The sequence below is a fragment of the Panthera tigris genome, chromosome C1 (assembly GCF_018350195.1).
Source record: "Panthera tigris isolate Pti1 chromosome C1, P.tigris_Pti1_mat1.1, whole genome shotgun sequence".
Lineage (NCBI taxonomy): Eukaryota > Metazoa > Chordata > Mammalia > Carnivora > Felidae > Panthera > Panthera tigris.
In genome coordinates, this window is record NC_056667.1 from 17,007,515 (window position 1) to 17,026,199 (window position 18,685).

The 18,685-nt window shown below is 41.6% G+C and overlaps 1 protein-coding gene across 7 annotated transcripts in view; it reads right to left on the reverse strand.

Annotated features, from left to right (window-relative positions):
* LUZP1 (leucine zipper protein 1) overlaps positions 1-18,685 on the reverse strand; it is a 95,877-nt gene that overhangs the window by 37,031 nt on the left and 40,161 nt on the right. For 6 of the 7 annotated variants that reach the window (XR_006221047.1, XM_042995867.1, XM_042995869.1 and 3 more), the window contains exon 1: positions 11,403-11,635. The exons of the other annotated variant lie outside the window; for it this stretch is intronic. The gene's annotated coding sequence lies outside the window, so the exon portion shown is untranslated. Of the gene's footprint in view, positions 1-11,402; positions 11,636-18,685 lie in introns of those variants that run through there. 7 annotated transcript variants of the gene reach the window in all.

Here is an 18,685-nt window from a genome sequence, read left to right on the forward strand (position 1 = left end):
TTAAATTAACACACCTATACATTTCCCAATAGTCTAAAAACTTATGACATCTTACAGCTTGAGAAGGATCTTTGAAATCAACCAGTTAGATACCCTTGATTTATGGAAAGAAACAAACTTGGAAAGGGTGAGTCACCCAACTGTTTAGGGTAAAAGCCAGGAATCTACTAAAAATAAAATGTTCTAGAAAATGGGTAAGAAAAAAACCCCAAACATCTGTGGAGTACCTACCACACCCGAGGCAATATGTTTTATGTTGTACACAAGACAGTATTATACAGGGGCACCTTGGCGGCTCAACCAGTCAAGTGTCTGACTGGCTCAGGTCGTGATCTCGCGATTCATGGGTTCGAGTCCCACACTGGGGCTCTGTGCTGACAGCTCAGAGCCTGGAGCCTGCTTCGGACTCTGCATCTCCCTCCCTCTCTGCCCCTCCCCCTCTCGTGCTCGCTCTCTCTCTCTCTCTCTCTCTCTCTCTCTCTGAAAAAATAAACATTAAAAAAAATTTTTTGAGACAATAATACAATATTGCCCCCTAATAAAGAATCTAAATTTCAAGAAGTCAAGTGACTGGTCCAAGGTCTTACAGCTTGCAAATAAATGGTAATCAGGCCTTAAACCCACACCTGTCTAACACAAAAGCCCCTTCACCAGGCTGACTGTCACTGGGTTGCCTTCTAGATGTGGTTCTCCAAAGGGCCCCGAACCACCTAATACCAATTAGAACCAAGCATTGCATCTCTGTCTGCAAACTTACCCTCTGGTTTTGTAATGAGCATTCTACAGGAGACCCAAAAAAGTCTACTAACCCACCAAACATTACCCCTAAAATTTCGAAAGAATTACTGGAGGTGGAAGATCTGGGGCAAACTTCTGTCCATCCAAGTCCTGCCAAAGAATGGAAAGATACCTTCTAACCTGGAAGTAAAGCATCTATACCTGGTCTTATATGCAAACTATCCCCCTTATTTCTCACAACTGCCCATACCTCCCTTACACATCACACAGGCCACCATGTGACCTTCTTCCAAACTGTTGGTCCCTTTAATCTCATTTCCACACCTTCACTACCAAACCCATTACATATATATAGTAGAGTCCACCCCACCTCTATGCTCCTACAGAGCAATGCAAGACGGTTTAGAATTAAAATGGAGAGATAATCAAATGATAGGTTTTTTTAAATGGCTTTAAAAGAAAGATGAGGGCCTTGAACACTCAAGCCAGTAGACCAGAAAAGAATTAGGGACAAGCAACGAAACTAGAAAAAAAAAAGTAGGAAAAAAGATCTATACCAGGGTCAGCACCCAAGGAATGGCTTGAGTGGATGTGGGAGAAGTTTTAGCTCTCCCCAAATACCCTCCCCTCACACACACTTTTTAAAAAGTATTTAATGTACTTAAACAGCTATTTTAATTATTGAAACAGCTTCAGAACTGGTGCACAGACCTTCAGCCCTGGCCCTTACCCAACAGCTGTCTCTTTTCCCCTCTCCACCTACCTTAGGCACACTTTCCTCTCCACAGCCTAGAACCTCTCCTACATAAGAATTCTGAACTCCAAAAAATGCCCACATACATCTGGTCTGTTTCTACTCAGCCGTAACAATGACAGCAGCAGCCCTGCGAAAGCTACTGCCTCCCCCATCTCTTGCCACATTTCCTGGCATATTACTAAGGCCCAGGGGGCTATTCTCTTCAAAACAGGATAGTATGCTCTGCCCAAAATCAGATGAACAGGAACTCCTGATGAGCCTGATTTGTTTTCAACTGTCTACATTCTGTCCTTATTTCTAAGGGATGGAAGTAAGCAGCAAATGACTTCTTTCTTTCCTTTACTTCTTGCATCCTTGGCATACTGACCCTGTGTCCCCAGAACAAGAGGATGACTGTAAATACCCTCAGGCTCTTTAGTGCTGCCCCTTCAGAGAGCTTTCCACCCTGGGAGATCCACCCACACCCCTTCCTTCTGGCACCTCTTCTGCTCCTTCTTGTTAACTTCTAGTGAAGACAGTGGTGGTAGTATGGGTATGGGTGGGTGTGTCTGTCTCTGTCTAGAAGCAGAGATGAAAGGACCCTAACAGATCATGCAGAGTCTAACTGCCTCATCTACCAGAGGAGAAAGTGAGTCTCATGGAGAAGAGACTGATCCCAGGTTGCAAAGCATGTTAAAGTGAGCATGGCTGAATTCACCATGAGCCATACTGAAAATGAGCCCATCCTTATTTGATGGCTGAAGAATGAAGCTCTCTTAAATATGTATCACTTTTGTTCCCAAAATACTTTCATAATGGATAGAAATGCAAGTAGGAAATTGTGGTTCCAGCATGATCCCCCAACAGATAACATAAACTCTGGATAAAATGCCAAAAAAAACTATCTGTCTGAAGTGAACAAAGGCTGGCAGATTTTGGAGGGAAGTCAAAAACTGGTAGAAGGGGTGGGGATGGGATGAATTCTCCATTTTTGGAGCTTTCCCCAGAGAGCTATCCAGCTACACTGCCAGTCAAAAAACAAACCCTAGACTTTCTCTCTGGAGGAACCATAAGACAGTGCCCAGAGCAGCTACAGATAATGGGAAGAAAGAAGAGAGCCAGAGAAGCAAAGTCCCAGGTGTTGAGTATGAACTCTGTCCAAATCTCTAGCTGACCCCTGCACTGTGCATGCACAGGGTGGGACCCAAGCACCTCAGTCAAGGGCAAAAGAACGACTGAGATCTGAACAGCCACCCCTGCAGGGGAGACAAACCTGGCAGTTTTGAGTCTGAGTTAATTGCCTGCTAAAATAAAAACGTCAACAGAAATCAGTGTCTCCACAGCATAACATTTACATGCATTCATGTTCAGGAGACAACCCCAAATTACATAAAGAACTAGAAAAACTACAGCCATTTGCAAGGGAAAAGACAATTGGCAGAGGGCAACTCCAAGATGACCCAAATACTGGAATTATTTGACAAGGATATTAAAACAGAAATTATAGCTAAGCAGAGAAACTGCATTTTTTTTCTGAAAGTGGAAGTTTCAGAACAGAAATTATAGCACCTGAAACAACAACAAAAATCCTCTGAATGAGCTTAAGAACAGAATGGAGATGACAGAGAAAAGAGTTCATGAAATCTACAGACAAACAGAAATTATCCAAAGTGAAAAACTCTGGGTCATCTGCAGTCTCTAGAAGAACCATCCTCAGCTCTTCACCTGAGTATACAGTGATTACTTTCTGTTACCAGAAAAACTGATACCAGAGAGACCCAGAATAACTAAGGATCACAGAGATACCATTAACCTGCAATTCTGTTGGAGCAGGCCACCCCTCATATCTACTAATTAACTTTCTGAGGTCTTCCAGATATAAGCAAAGAACAAAGTGTGAAGGTGGAAAATGAGAGGGCAGGATAAAAATTTAAACCGGAGATAACCATAATATCCGAAGTCCTAGGAGTCAAATCTGGTGCCCCATTGTATCTACTGAGAGGCAAGGAGACCATCATTTTTTCACCTGGAATTGCTGAAACAACACTCTCAGGCAGGAGAAAAACGAGGAGGGATTTAATGTTTTTCTTCTGCCCTGTGCAATCTCTTCACCAAAAAGCCAACCTGTAAATGGGCCGATGGAAGGATGAAGTGTGACCAATCAGTGGGTTTGAGGCTGAAGAGTGCCAGCAGCTTGGTGAGAGCCAACCTGGTGCCACCCGGTTGATAAAAGCAGCTAACCTGAATGCCACACCTGACCAGCTTCCTGCACTCAGGTCATTTCATGTTGGAGTTCAAGACATTCCAGGTAAAAGCAGAGGGAAAAACATAACCTGCAGAAGAGATGTCTGAAAGCCTTGCCTTCTTCTCATCCCCCTCCCACCCATCCCACCTGCCCACGAGGGAGAAGGGTACAGAGCAAGTGAGAAACTGGTAAAAAGAAGAGGTGCCTCTTAGGGTGAAGAGCCTTGGACAGGAAGTTCAACCACTGACACCTCAGACATGACTTTTATACTCCCTGGGCCTTAGCTTCATCAGTTGAACAAAAAACTCAGACGACATGATATTTAAGGCCCTTTCCAATAACAACATGTATGAACCCTTACCCATGCTGTTTCCGTCTGCCCCTGAAAAAACCGTAATAGATCCCAAAAGGCAAAAGTGGAGACATGCCAACTCATTTGATTTATTAGAATATCTCAATTATTCAATTTGTTAAAGAATAAATTAAGAGTCTTGTTATTAATTCTTAAATTATGTTAATAACAGATTTCAATACCCATCTATGATGGAGGGCTGCTAAAATAAGGTCTAATTCTCCCAGGATATAACTTTTTTATCCGTGTAACTCTTGGGATAAGAAGGCAGATACTCTTATCCCCCCTACAACAGATGAGCAAACAGATTAAGACCTGTGACTCTTTTAGGAAGCTAATAACAGAGACAGGACTAGAATCCAGTAATCCCATCTTTGAGCTTCAGGGCTTTTTCCACCTTACCAAAGAAACCTTACTTAACAAAGAACCAAGAGTATAAACAAGATTAGAATTAGAAAGAAAGGATTTAAGAACTTTCAAACACTATGGAAGCATTTATTAATAAACAATTGATAAGACTAGTTTGCGATTAGGACATCTATTTAAAAGCAGACCCTCAAGGACTGCCACCTGTCCGCTGTTTCCTTTTCTAACAAGTAGGCTATAATTGAGACTAGGCTTCCTTGCAATTAGCCCGTGTTTGTGGGGTTTAGCAATAGAACCACATGTCTAAAATTGCTGGTTTTAGACCTGCTTTAGAAAGTTGGCTAAATCAGAAGAACATGCTGGCTCCCTTTAACCTCTGGAAGTCTATAATTAGGATACCAAGGGGCCCAAAGGATTAGACCAGGTAATGGCAAATGTAAACAGCAAAGTCACAACAACCAGTCTAAGGAGAAAGAAACTGAAAGTGCTTTTATTACCTAATTCAATCTTCATAGTAACCCTACTGGGTAAATACCATCATGATTACTTTATAAATGAGGAAGAAATAAAGGGTCAAAGTCACACAGCTGATAAGTGGATTCTCATGTAGGTATCTTGGATCCAAAATGTGCTTTCTCCTCTGCATTATACCACCCTGGAAGGAATTCTCTCAGATCTTACTCTCAAGAGAATCAGTCCTGACCCACATCCCAAATAACACAGACCGACAAGCGGTTGATAGGTAGTTTGTGCATTCTTTCATTCATTCACGTATTCATGCAAATATTGACTGGCTACAGTGCATCAAGCTCTGAGGAAAATAGGGAGCAGAAACAGAACTGTCTTCATGCCATTTATTGTATAGCGCAACAGGAAAACACTGATTGAAGAATCATACTATTAAATTAATAGAAGCTGACCCATTAATAGGGAGGTCTAGGAAGGCTGCCCCTAGTGGTGAGGACATTTCTAAGCAGAAGAGGGAGCATGTTGAATATGAGGAGCTAAAGTAGATCTGGCTGACCAACAAGGGAGAAGAAGTGTGACAGGAAATGAGGCTGGAGAGGTATGGAGCAAGCCACACCATACAGGCCCTTGGAGGTCCCATACCATAAGATTATGACCTGAGCTGAAGTCGGCCGCTCAACTGACTAGACCACCCAGACGCCCCATCATTTAACTCTTAAGTAGGGATAAGGTGTGCACATTTCCAGATCACTTTGGCTTCAGTATGGACAACAGATGGAAGCAAGGACAAATGGTGCCAAAAGATGGGTAAGAAGGCCAGTTCCCTGTTTCAGGAGATGGTGGCCACAGAGCTAACACTGCCAGCTGCATACAGGGCACTTACTGTGCCCCAGGCACCATTCTAGGCACTTTATAGGAATTAACTAAATCCTTAGAACAACTCTGTGAAACAGATACTATTATCCCCATCTTCTAAAAGAGGAGAGGAGCGCCTGGGTGGCTCAAATGGTTAAGTGTCAGACTCTTGGTTTCAGCTCAGGTCATGATCTCACAGCCTCATGGGTTTGAGACCCACATCAGGCTCTGCGCTGACAATGCAGAGTCTGCGTGGGAGTCTCTCTGTACCTCCCCTGCTCATGATCTCTCTCAGAATATACAAACATTAAAAACAAAAAAGAGAGAGAGAAGTTAAGTAATTTAATGGAATCACATGCCTCCTTTCATGTGGTCACTTCCCTTATAATCAGTTCCTTGCAAATATCTTTAATTCATTTGTCCCCCTCCCCTAATATTCAACTAGTAAAACTTCAATCTTCACTAAACCAAACTAACAACCTCTCCAGGCCTACACCAAAGCACTAAGTTATAAACTGTGTCTGTAGAGAAAATGCAACTACTGACTGGTATGATTTAAAAACAATTTTTAGGGGCGCCTGGGTGACTCAGTAGGTTGAGTGTCCGACTTCGGCTCAGGTCATGATCTCACGGTTATGGGTTCAAGCCCCACGTCAGGCTCTGTGCTGACAGTTCAGGGCCTGGAGCCTGCTTTGGATTCTGTGTTGCCCTCTCTCTCTGTTCCTCCCCTGCTCACACTCTTTCTCTCAAAAATAAAGATTAAAAAAAAAAATTTTTAATAATAAAATAAAAAAATTAAAAAAAATTTTTAAACAGGCTCCACGCCCAACGTGGGGCTTAAATCCACAACCCCAAGATCAATAGTTGCATGTTCTACTAACTGAGCCAGCAAGGCACCCCACATTTTAAATTTATCACCACAAAATCTCAAATATGTCCCTCGATGCTGCCAACAACCCTACTATATCTTCCCTTGCTAGGTTCACTTTCCAACTCTCCAAAACAACTCTTGCACCTCTTTTTTTTTCCTCAATAAACCTCCAACCCCCATCAGCTAAATGACTGTCCCCAAGAAGAAACACTCAGACCATCATCTCCCTAATTCCAAATCTAACCATATGTCAGCATTCTGTGTTCCCTATTGTTACAATGAAGAGGGTCTGCTGATACATAAAGTACAACTTTTCATGTCTACTATGGATCTGATTCCCTCTTATCTTCATATGCAGTGATCTCCACTCTCTTACGTCATTTTTCTCCTGTATACAGACTCTCAAATGACCCTAGCCAAACAGCATGAGATCCACAGGCCAGCACTGGCTCACAAAATCTTACGAGGGTAAGTACAGGAATAGAATAGGCACCTAGACATTTGTGAAGCAAGCAAATGTTGTAGACACTGCTACAACGTGCAAGCATAGGATCTGAGGAGGATTTCTCAAACAGGGTCTAGACCAGTGAGGGTGCTGATGAACTCACACAGTGAGTCACACGTAGAGTGAGTTACAGACAAAAATCTGCATAAGAATACCACATGTAGGTCCTGGACAGACTAGAAAAAATTAATTTGTCCTGCATCACTGACAGCTTGAGAAGCCACACTCTGAAACAGTGCTTTTCAAACTTGAATGTGCACACAAATCAGCTGAGGATCTCACTGAAACACAGACACTGACTCAGTAGGTCTAGGGTGGGGCCTAAGACTGTATTTCTAACAGCTTCCTAGGTTGATCCAGAGGCCACATTTGGAAAGCAAGATTCTAGAATTTCCTATCTTAAAAAACAAAACGAGGGGCGCCTGGGTGGCTCAGTCAGTTAAGCGTCCAACTTCGACTCAGGTCAGGATCTCGCAGTTCGTGAATTCGACCCCTGCGTTGGGCTCTGTGCTGATGGCTCAGAGCCTGAAGCCTGTTTCAGATTCTGTGTCTCCCTCTCTTTGCCCCTTCCCCACTCATGCTCTGTCTCTCAAAAATGAATAAACATTTAAAAAAAATTTAAAACAAACAAAACAAAAACCAGAAACAATAAACTCTCCCTTGATCTCACACCTCCTTCCAGTTAGTCTAGCCCCAATGTCTCTGCTTCTCTTCTCTTCACAGCAAAACCTCTCCGAGTACTCTACACATTTTATTTCCATACCTCTAATGCTCAGTCACTCCAATCAGCCTTCTATCCTCAACGCTCCACAAAAACTGTTCATTAGGGTCAAAGGCCTCAATACTGCCAAATTCTGTGGTCACTTCCCTATCCTCCAAATGGCATTTAACGCAAATAACCACTCCTTCTCCATCAAAACACTTTCTCCCTTGGTTCCAGGACATCATACTTTCCTCATCATCCTACTCCACAGGTCATCTTCAGTCTGCTCCACCTTCTCCTCTACATGACCAGAGATAGTCCCAGGACCTCTTTTCTTTATCTGCACCCTCCCTTCTTTGGGCAATCTCATCTAGTCCCATGACTCAATATCAATGACTTCCAAATTTTCATCTCCAGCACTGACAATTCCAGAAGCATTTCCGACGGCCTACCGGACATCTCTACCTGGATGTCTAATTGATATCACATATCCATATATTCCCATATTGTTGATTGTATTGACCTCCCACCCGTCTTTCTCCCAAACTCATTCCTCCTCACATCTTCCCCTATTTACACTATCACCATTCACCCAACTGACCAGGCCAAACACCTAACCATGCTGAATGTGTCTTTCCCCCACACCGAACATGAAATCCATCAGCAGGTCCTATCAACTCCAACTTCCAAATTTTCTTGAACCTGTCCCTCTGCTCTCTACATCCCCATTAAGCACCCTAGTCCAAGCTACTGGACTCTCTCTCACCCTACCTACTATAATAGCCTCCTTAAGCCTCCCTGCTACCAACTGTCCCCTATGAGTACCACTCTCCAAACAGCAGCGAATTTCTAAAAACTTAATCAGATCAAGACTCTATTCTGCTTAAAAACAACACAACAAAATACCTCTAACAGCTTTCCCTTCCACTTAGAATACTCTAAAGTCCTCACCAGAGTCTACTAGGCCCTGCATGATCTGGCCCCTTACCTACCTCTCTGACCTCATCTCCTACCAGGTCCCCTTCCTCACTTCCTGTTTCTTGCACACACTGCGTTCATTCTGGCCTTAGGGCTTTTGCACTAGCTGTTCCCTCTTCCCTTTGTACAGCTGGCTCCTTTCAGTCATTGAAGGGTCAGCTTAAGTTTTATCACCTCTGTAAAGACTTGGCCAGATAATATTAAGTAGCTCTCAACCTCTAACATATCACCCTAGTTTATGTGCACCTTAACACTTAACCCCATCTGGTATTTTGTTTACTTACTTACTGTTTATCTCCTCCTCCCCACCTCTACCCCCATCTTCTGTCTACCTCATCACTATATCCCCAGGGAATTCTGTACCCTAGAATGGTGCCTGGCTGACAATAAATAGATGGGTCTGTAGCACAGGGGAGCAATCCAGGCTGGATACATAAATTTATGAGTCATGTGCATAGAGGTGTGGTTACTAAAGCCAATGGGGTGGATGAGATCACCCAGGGAGAGTGTCTAGTATGACCAGGGAGGAGGGCCTGCAAGAATAGTACATTTAATAGCTGCAGAACGGAGGATGAACCTGCAGAAACAGCAGAGAAGTAGAAGAACAAGACCATGTTATATCACTTGAGCCAAGACAAGAGAGCATTTCTAGAAGGAGTGGTCAACAGCATCAACTTCACCGAGAAAATGAATTTGAAAAGTCTGTTGAATTCAGCTTCATGAAGGACATCAGTGACTTTACTGAAGTGTACAGTGAAATGACAGGGCAGAAGCCAGCCTAGGACAGGCTAAGAGGAGGGAGGCAGTAAATACAGACATCTTGTTTAGATTCGAGAGGATGCAGGGTTGAGGATGAGCTGTTTGGTCTGTTTCTGTTTAAAGGGGGCACCATCCTAGCACTGCCACATGTACAAGCGGCAGGTCCTGGCAGCCGCAAGTCACCCAAGGGCTTCAAACCTTTTTATTCAGCTAAGAATTCCGTTCCCCTTGGACCGATTCCTAAATGTCCAGAGTATCAATCTGGAAGTCTTTTTTCAAACACAGATCTCATCTTCACTACAACGGAAGATAAAAATGTACACTTTCCCTTGGTGTGTCAGGAACAGAACACGTGGCTTTTTATACCAGAGGGCCTGGGTTTAGAAGGTTTTCTCTGCCATTTTAATTCCAAGGCTCATTTTGAGGGAGTCATCGTTATTTCTACCCCCAGCAAGAAGTTTCTTTCCATTTTACAGCCTCTAGAGAACTTCCCATTGTCTCTGTTCCACACTCCTTCTCCACCCTGCCTGCTGCCCAGGCAACATACCACAATGGGAGGAGTACACATGGTCTCAGAAGCCAGGGAATCTTGGTTTCCTCTATACTTCAGTCACACAGCAGTCTGGGTGATTAAACTTCACGATCTCAATTTCTTCAAGTGTACACAGAGACTATAATATCTAAACTTCATGGGACTGATGTAAAGGACTATATGGAAATACAGATTCAGTATAAGCAGATAAGGCCTGGCATAATGTGTTCTATAAATGTTAATCCAATTTTCTTCTTCTCACCATTCTGATAAAGCATTGTATCCCCTATGTGTTTTTATTTAGTTTCTCTTTCCTTCTAAGTGTACTAGGAAGACCTTGGGAAAGGAACCCTGAGAAATTTACTTGCCCAGTTCCAGCAGAAATAATTTTAAAGAAGTACCAGGAGAGGTGGGTGAGGCCAGAGGTGTTGCTGGGCAGCATGTGAAAGGGCAGGGAGGATGCCCCTGGGCAGAAGACATCAGCAGGCTCTCTGCCAGGTTCTCTGCATCTCCCCACCACCAACCCTTGTCCAAGTTCCTTCTTATAGCCCTGGATGTGCCTCTTTATCTCATCTGCTCAGAAAGTCATGCTTGCCAACAAGTCTCAAGTCAGTGTCTTCAGTATTAAAAACAAACAAAACAAACAGCACACACACTCAGAGCACACATACTGAGCAGAACACAGGGCAATGAAATCCTGAGACCCAGTCCTGTCTCTCTAATTTACTGGTTCTGTGATCCTTAATAGATATTATAATTCTCTGAGTAGAAGTTTCCTCATTTGTAAAACAGAGATAACAATACATCCAGACTCCAAGGCTGTAAGGACCAAATGAAATAATATATGTGAAAGTACTTTGTATACTATAAAACATGGTTATGGTTATATTACAGGTACACAGAGCAGCTGCAGAATCTACCTTTGGCCAGTTGAGGTGTGTTACTGAGAAAGTCCACATTCTTGGAGTAGTCTGTTCTATGATCTAAGGCTACCTGTTTCCAACTTAAGTCCTCCCATCTCTAGCTGCTAAAAAAGTTATATTCTAATTTCACTTGATTCTCTTATCTTAGCAAGAACTCAAACTTCTCTGACTAAATGGCTCCAAGTCTGCAAATGGTAAAGACCACTGGCCCTGATGCTAAGGGCCCTTTTTGACTCTAACATTCTAAGATTCTCCATCCTTTGCTCCCAAAGTACTTTGTCCATATCTCTACTTGCACAATTCCCAGTCTACTTTGCATTATAACTTTGTTTTGTATCATCCCCTAAGGAGAGAGCAAAAGGCTGTCTTACCGAGTTTGATATTCTCCATAGCACTTAACATGGAGCTTTGTACACAGAGCTTTGTGCGCCAAACAATATTGGCCGATTGACTCAACGCTAATTTCTAATTTTTTGCACTTATTGTCCATCCCACACAATAACTATAAACTCTTATTCTTCTATGCTTTTTTTTGTACCTCCATAGGCCTGGCACAGTGTGAAACACATAATTTTTTTTAAGACCAGTGACTGGTTTATTTCTTGGTCAAGGTGAAAAAGCCCAATCAACCTATCCTACCTATGATTTTTAACAACTGGCTCTGGTTATTGACATATACAAACATGACATTTATCAGAGTGTCACAAAAGGAAACTGCATAATGGAGTTATTACACAGATGGAGGGAAATGAAATGTGCGAGTTGAGGGGCCTTGTTCTCCCCAGTGGCACCAAAAATATGGTAAAAAGGCAAATATATTGATAGCAGACCTGGACTCTAGAGTTTATCTCTAGAAGATGGGCAGTCTTCTAAAATGGCTCCCAAAGATCTCCACCCCCTAGTGTCCATGTTCTATGTGGGCTCTTCCCCTTGAGTTTGGTCTGGGCCTCAAGACTGGCGTCTAACAGTGAGAACATAGGCAAGAATTATGAGATGTCATTTCTGAGATTAGCTTATAAAAGACTGAATTCTTTCTTACTGGCTCTTTCTCTCTTTTGCCATCTCTTGCTTGCTTTGATGAAGCTAGCTGCTGTGCTACAGAAGCCCATATGGCAAGGAACTAAAGGTGGCCTCCATCTACCAACCAGTAAGGAATGGAGGCCCTCAGTCTAACTGCCCACAAGGACCTGAATCCTGCCAACAACTGAGTGAACTTCAAGCCCTTCTTCGGTCACACCTTGATGGCTGACATCTTGATTACAGCTAAGAGCCTGAAGCAGGAGACCCAGCTAAAGCCATGCCTGGCTTCCTATCCCACAGAAACTGTGATATAATAAATGTATATTGTTTTATGCTGCTAAATTCTGTTATGCAGCAACATATAACTACCATACCCTGTATGTTTAAAAAAAAAAAAAAAAAGAAAAGGAGGGGATATGGAGAGATTATAAGATTAAAAGATTCTTAAAAAAAATATAACCAGGGGCGCCTGGGTGGCTCAATCGGTTGAGCATCCAACTTCAGCTCAGGTCATGAACTCACCTTCTGTGAGTTCAGGTCCCACGTCAGGCTCTGTGCTGACAGCTAAGAGCCTGGAGCCTGTTTCAGATTCTGTGTCTCCCTCTCTCTCTGCCCCTCCCCCGTTCATGCTCTGTCTCTCTGCCTCTGAAAAATGAATAAACCTTAAAAAAAAAAATTAAAAAAAAAAAAGATAAAACCAACCAGCCACAATGTATGGATCTTAACTGGATCCTAATTCAGACTAACTGTAAGAAACAAAACAGAATCATTGATGAGAAAATGAAAATTTGACTGACTGGATATTTGATGGTATTAAAGAATTCTTGTTTTTTATGTGATATTAAAATTATGGTTTTTTTAATTGTAAGAAGTCCTTAACTTTTAGAGATACATAATGAAATGCTTACAACAGATGAAATGATATAATGTCTGGAATTTGCTTCAAAATAATACAGAATGGGGTTAAGTGGGTAGGGTATAGATGAAACAAGATTGGCCATGATTTCATAACTATTGAAACTGGGAGTGGATACATGGGAGCCCATCATGAAGTTTCCTTTTGTATACATTTTAAATTTTCTCTAACAAAAAAAAACTAAGAAAGGGAAGAAGGGTAGGTAGAATCCTAAAGTCCAAGGGCCCCTCTAGTTCTCACAATCTAACTACACTACAGCCACTCTGACCTTCCCTAGGTTTTCTGCACTGGATATACCATTTCAGCCCATGCCAGTGACCAACATTACCAACTCTCCCACAAAAATTCTGTCGAGCACTTAGATCTGATAAGTTACTTAAAGTAAGATTATTTAGACAATTTGGCCCTTATAGGTAAAGAGGGTGGAGTGAAATGGTAGCTAATTGCTAGAAGGTGCTTGGCACAAACTAGAAGGAATCACCATAGGTCTTCCTGGTGTGGGAAACCATCCCCTATTGCACTTTATTGTGGCCTGCCTTTGGACACCCCAGCCTCCCACCTTGATAGGTATTTTAACATTTCCTCCCTATGCTGTGTACAGACTTAATTTCTTACCTCTTAAAGTTTTCTTTAATTAAGCCTTAAGTATCTTAATTGCTGTGAATGATCTATTTTCCAATTTCCCACTGTGTTCAGCTAATTAAAAAACAAAAAAACAAACAAACACACACACAAAACTCATGGTCAACAGTTCTGCAAGAAAGTAACTTCAACAGGAAAGAAATCATATCTGCTTTTTCTTGTCAGAGTCTCTGATTCTTAGATTAGAGAATCAACCTTTGAAGTTCCTACTAAACAAGAAAATTCACACAACAAAGTGAAACTGGGATAGACAAAAGAGAACTTCGTGACTAGTTCCCACACTCTTTCTCTGGGTACACCACCACTGCTACTACCATATCCCAGTTCTATTGTACAAGAGGTCCACGCTCTAATCTGTTATGATAGCTTCAATCACCCATACTATATTTATATTCTAGCCCCTACCTTTCACCCTCTCTTTAAAAGAACAGTCCTAAGATTTACACTCCTGGAGGTTTTCAACGCTAATTATTGGAAAAACCTAGGAGCTTTCAAAAATATCATTTATCTGATAAATGACTGAATTTCTACAATGAGTCAATGATATGAAAAAGTGGGAGCAGGGGAAGGACTTGAAATACAAAGAAACTTAGGAAACATAACAACTTAATGTACTGTATGGGTTCTGGTCAGATCCTTACCCTAACAAAGTAACTGCAAAGACATTTTTTAGACAATCAAGGAAATCTGATTATGATCCTATCTAGATGTTATTAAGGTTTTGTTAATTTTCTTAAATTTGATAATAGCATTATGGTTATGTGAGAAAATGTATTTAAAGATGCATAAAAAAGTGTGTAGGTATAAAATGATATGATTTCTGGGATTTGGTTTAAAATTCTTCAACACATTAAAAAGAACTGAAGGAAATGTAGCAAAATCTTGAAAACTACTGAATATAAATACATGTAGGTTCACTGTATTAGCCTCTCTCCTTTTGTGAATGTTTGAATTTTTTTTTTTTAACTTATTTTTGAGACAGAGCATGAATGAGGGAGGGGCGGAGAGAGAGGGAGACACAGAATCTGAAACAGGCTCCAGGCTCTGAGCTGTCAGCCCAGAGCCCGACGCAGGGCTCGAACTCATGGACCGTGAGATCATGACCTGAGCCAAAGTCGGACGCTTAACCAACTGAGCCACTCAGGCGCCCCAAAATTTTTCATAATAAAAAAAATTTGAATACTACCACCTAGTACAACCAAACTCTAGCAATATCTACCAGAGCTAAACATATGACCCAGAATCTTATTCCTAGGTATACACCCAAGAGAAATGAGTGCATATGTTCACCAAAAGATATACATAAGACTAAGAGTGTCCATGGCAGCTTTGTCATATAGCCAAAACTGGTAAGATCCCAAATGTCCATCAACAGTAGAATAAATAACTGTGATACATCCAAACAATGAACCATTACATACTGCTACATACAACATGGATGACAAAAGCAGCCAGACCCAAAATAGTTCATGCAGTCTGAGGCTATTTATGTTCTATTACATGAAACTCAAAAATAGACAAAACTTATCAATGGAGATAGAAGTCAGAATAACTAGTTACTTGGGTAGCCAGTACCGATGAGGAAGAAGCACGAGGGAGCCTTCTGGAATTCTGGAAATGTTCTCTATCTTGACCTGATGCATATCTTGATGTGAGTAGTCTTTACATGACAGCATACATACATAAAAATTCATTGAGTATTTTACTGAAAAATCTGTATAATTTACTGTAGCTATATCTCAATAATGAACAAATAATGGGAGTAAAAATCAGAATCCTAGGTATCAGTATTTTATAAAAGCTCTGTAAGCAATTCTAATGTGCAGCCAATACAAAGAACCATTCTACCTCAGCAAGCTCAAAGTTAAGCCTCCCAAGTCTTCCTACTTCCAGTTCAATAGTACCTGTGAGATAAGGTAATAAGAACTGAAGCTTGAAAAGATGGTGGAGCAGAGAGGAGGGAGAGAGTTATCCCTTTGAAAAGAGTAGGAATCTACGGCAAGGGAGGAAAAGTTGAGGTCAGTGCTGATGGAGCTAAGAACAAAGCTGCAAAAGGCTGAATATGACAACTCATTTTAATTCCAGCTTTACCACCAACGAGCTATGGGGTATGACCTTAGGCAAACTGCTTTATCTCTCCAGGCCTCCCTATGATCTCGTACAGCTTTTAAACAAAGTCTGGAGAAGAAGGTGAGAGGAATCAAGTAAGAACAGGCCCTTTTAAAAGACCGTAGGTTTCCCTCTAACACAGACAGCACTTACCATCCTGTATTGTAATTATCTACTTCTTTATATCCCCCCACCAAACTGTGAGCTCTTAAAAGGCCAAGATTATGTATTTCATCTCCAAATCCAAGGACATGCATAGAACTTGGCACATAGTAATAGTTCGGTAAATGTTCAATGGCTACATAGCTGAACACTATGAGGAGTGCTTCTATTTATATTCTTATAAGTATAGGTATGTATACATAAAAAAGAACAATTCATCTCCCACATGTATACCTTTAAATAACATTGAGTAATATTATTTTCTTTACTAACACCAACTAAAAGAAGTCCAGATTCCAGGATGCCCAAAATCATCAGAAAGGCTCCCCAAAGATGTCCTGCCAGAGGCCTCAAAAGTCCATGCCTCCTCCTCCCTAAATAATATAATGAATAATAATATCTAATGCTTACACATTATTTCATACTTCAAATCACTTTCACTCCCATCCACTCAATTCTCACAACTCTATGAGGAGATACTATCAAACCCATTTTAAAATGTGAGGAAACGGAGGCTCGTATTTTAAATAATTTGCTACTCTAAGGCAAGCTGAAAGCTTCTAAAGAAAGGCTTTTGTAGGCGGCCCCTTTCTTCAGCACCCAGGAGAAACATCACCAGTTCTCTTCCCCCAGCCTCCCCAAATAAGATGGATCCATCAGTTCACTAGCTGCTTTTATTAAGCTAACTACCTCTTAGGTTTTCCTTGTACCCATGAGACTCAGTTACACAGATTACTTTTATTATGTTTTAAGCAAAAAATAAGACCAGCACAGGGAGAAAAATCCCAAGACTACAGAAACCCACACTCAAAAGTTGCTGTCTAACCTCTTTGTGTATAAAGCTAAAAAGAAACAAGACTAAAACTTGCTCCAACAAGCAAGCTCTAAACCCTACTTACTGACCAGAGAACTCTGCAGCACTCAGGGTATTCGTTATGCACAGATGATTCAGTCTGTACTTGCTTCAATATTTTCTTCAATAATTTGTACTATCATTTTCTCCACACCACTGTAAATTCTTACAAAGGCAAAGGTCATATCTTCCAGTTAGGAAGGTCCAGCTCCTATAAATAAGTACATAGTACCCCAAATCACACCACTAAACCATGTTTTTCTGTCCTAGTAATTGATATAAAGTCTTTCCCAAAATTAAAAATTAAAATACTTTAATTAATTAACAAGTTGATATTCTTCAACAGAACAACACATAGAGAATCTAGAGTCTCTAAGAAACAAAGATCAAAGGGCACTTGGCACCACAGTAATGCCAGGCACACATTTTAGTGGAAACTAAATCAAAGTGTGCTGAATAATGTTAACTAGGAGCTTAAAATTCATTAAAACTCAAGGACCAAGGACCAAGAAAGATGGGCACAGAACACAGAGTTAATTGGAAAAATAGCAAATCAGATTCTAAGGCAGTTCCACCCAAGGTCATGTTGGGGTCCCACAAGGGAACACTCTGGATTTAAGCACCAGAGACCTAGAGCCCCAGTGCATGCATCAGAACAGGGGCCTAGCACACAGGTTCTTTCGCCTTGAGGAGCATCTCAAACAGCAGCAGCTGGCCCCCTCCCCCCAATTACCCTCCACTCACATGCCCTGAGGCCCTGCAGGCCATAGGACTGCTGGAGTTCAGCCAGACAGAACTAAAAGTTGGAGGAAATTAGCATGTCACCTGACACTTTTCTGGCATAGCCTAAACTGATTAAAGTTACAAACATGACTGCAAGATTCCACTATGCTGGTGAGACTACTCTTTTTCTGCAACTAAAAATAACCTATTTATCAAATAGGGAGCATTCCTCAAGTTTTTTCTGCCCTGTCAGCAACCCAAACTTCCATTTCCTCAACTACTTCATCTTCATCTAGAGTGTTTTCTTGGATCAAGTCTCCTCACCTCTCCGACCTTCCCAACTCCTCACCCTAATCCCGTGAACACAGCATAAGAGACCTAAACTCCTTTCTCCTAACTCAAACTTTTAGTTTCTTTCCAGTTACAAACATTTACAAAGGTTAGAGGTTCCTGCCTTGTGTAAAGCCACAACTAGAAGATGGGTTGAGCTGCAGCAAATAATAATGAAAAGCAAAGAAAAAATGAAGGACAAGACAGGGCATGATCAGGAAGTCAGCTAAAGGCTTTTCATTCAGGCAGGAATGGAGGGAACCCCACCCACTGAGAAGAATAAAGCACGAAGGTGAATGGTTTCCAGTAAAAAGCCAGACTGTATCTGGCCTTATCTCCTTACAACACAGCCATCAAGCCTGCTCTGGGACAGAATCATACCCAATGAGTTCTGAGTAACCTACAAGAATCATTAAGCTGTCCTGGGGTTGCAGTGACATTTTCAGGGGGAACAAACTCCCATCATTTAAACCAAACAAGCCAAGCTTCAAGTGCAGATTTTCTGGTCCCACAGAGCTGAGAGAGGGGCTCAAATCTTTCCACCAGGAGTGGGAGTTCTAAGGAAGCTAGAAACCGTGTCCTCAGTAGCTCTCCCACCTGTTGGGTCCTGAGGTAAGCAGGCACACCTTTTCCAAAGGTGGAAACTATGTGGACTTTGAACTTCCTTATAGCCCCTTGTTCTCTGCAACAGCATCAAGAGAATGCCACAATACTATGCCACCTTACACAGACTGAACAAAGCATCTGCTATTCTACAACAGTTACTTGGGATACACATTAATATATTCTCCACAGATCCAACTTTAAAGTCTTCTTTCACTCTTATTTTTAACCTTTCACATTCTCTTTAAAAATAAAAACAAAAACAAAACTCACTTATCTATAGAATCCAGACTCTC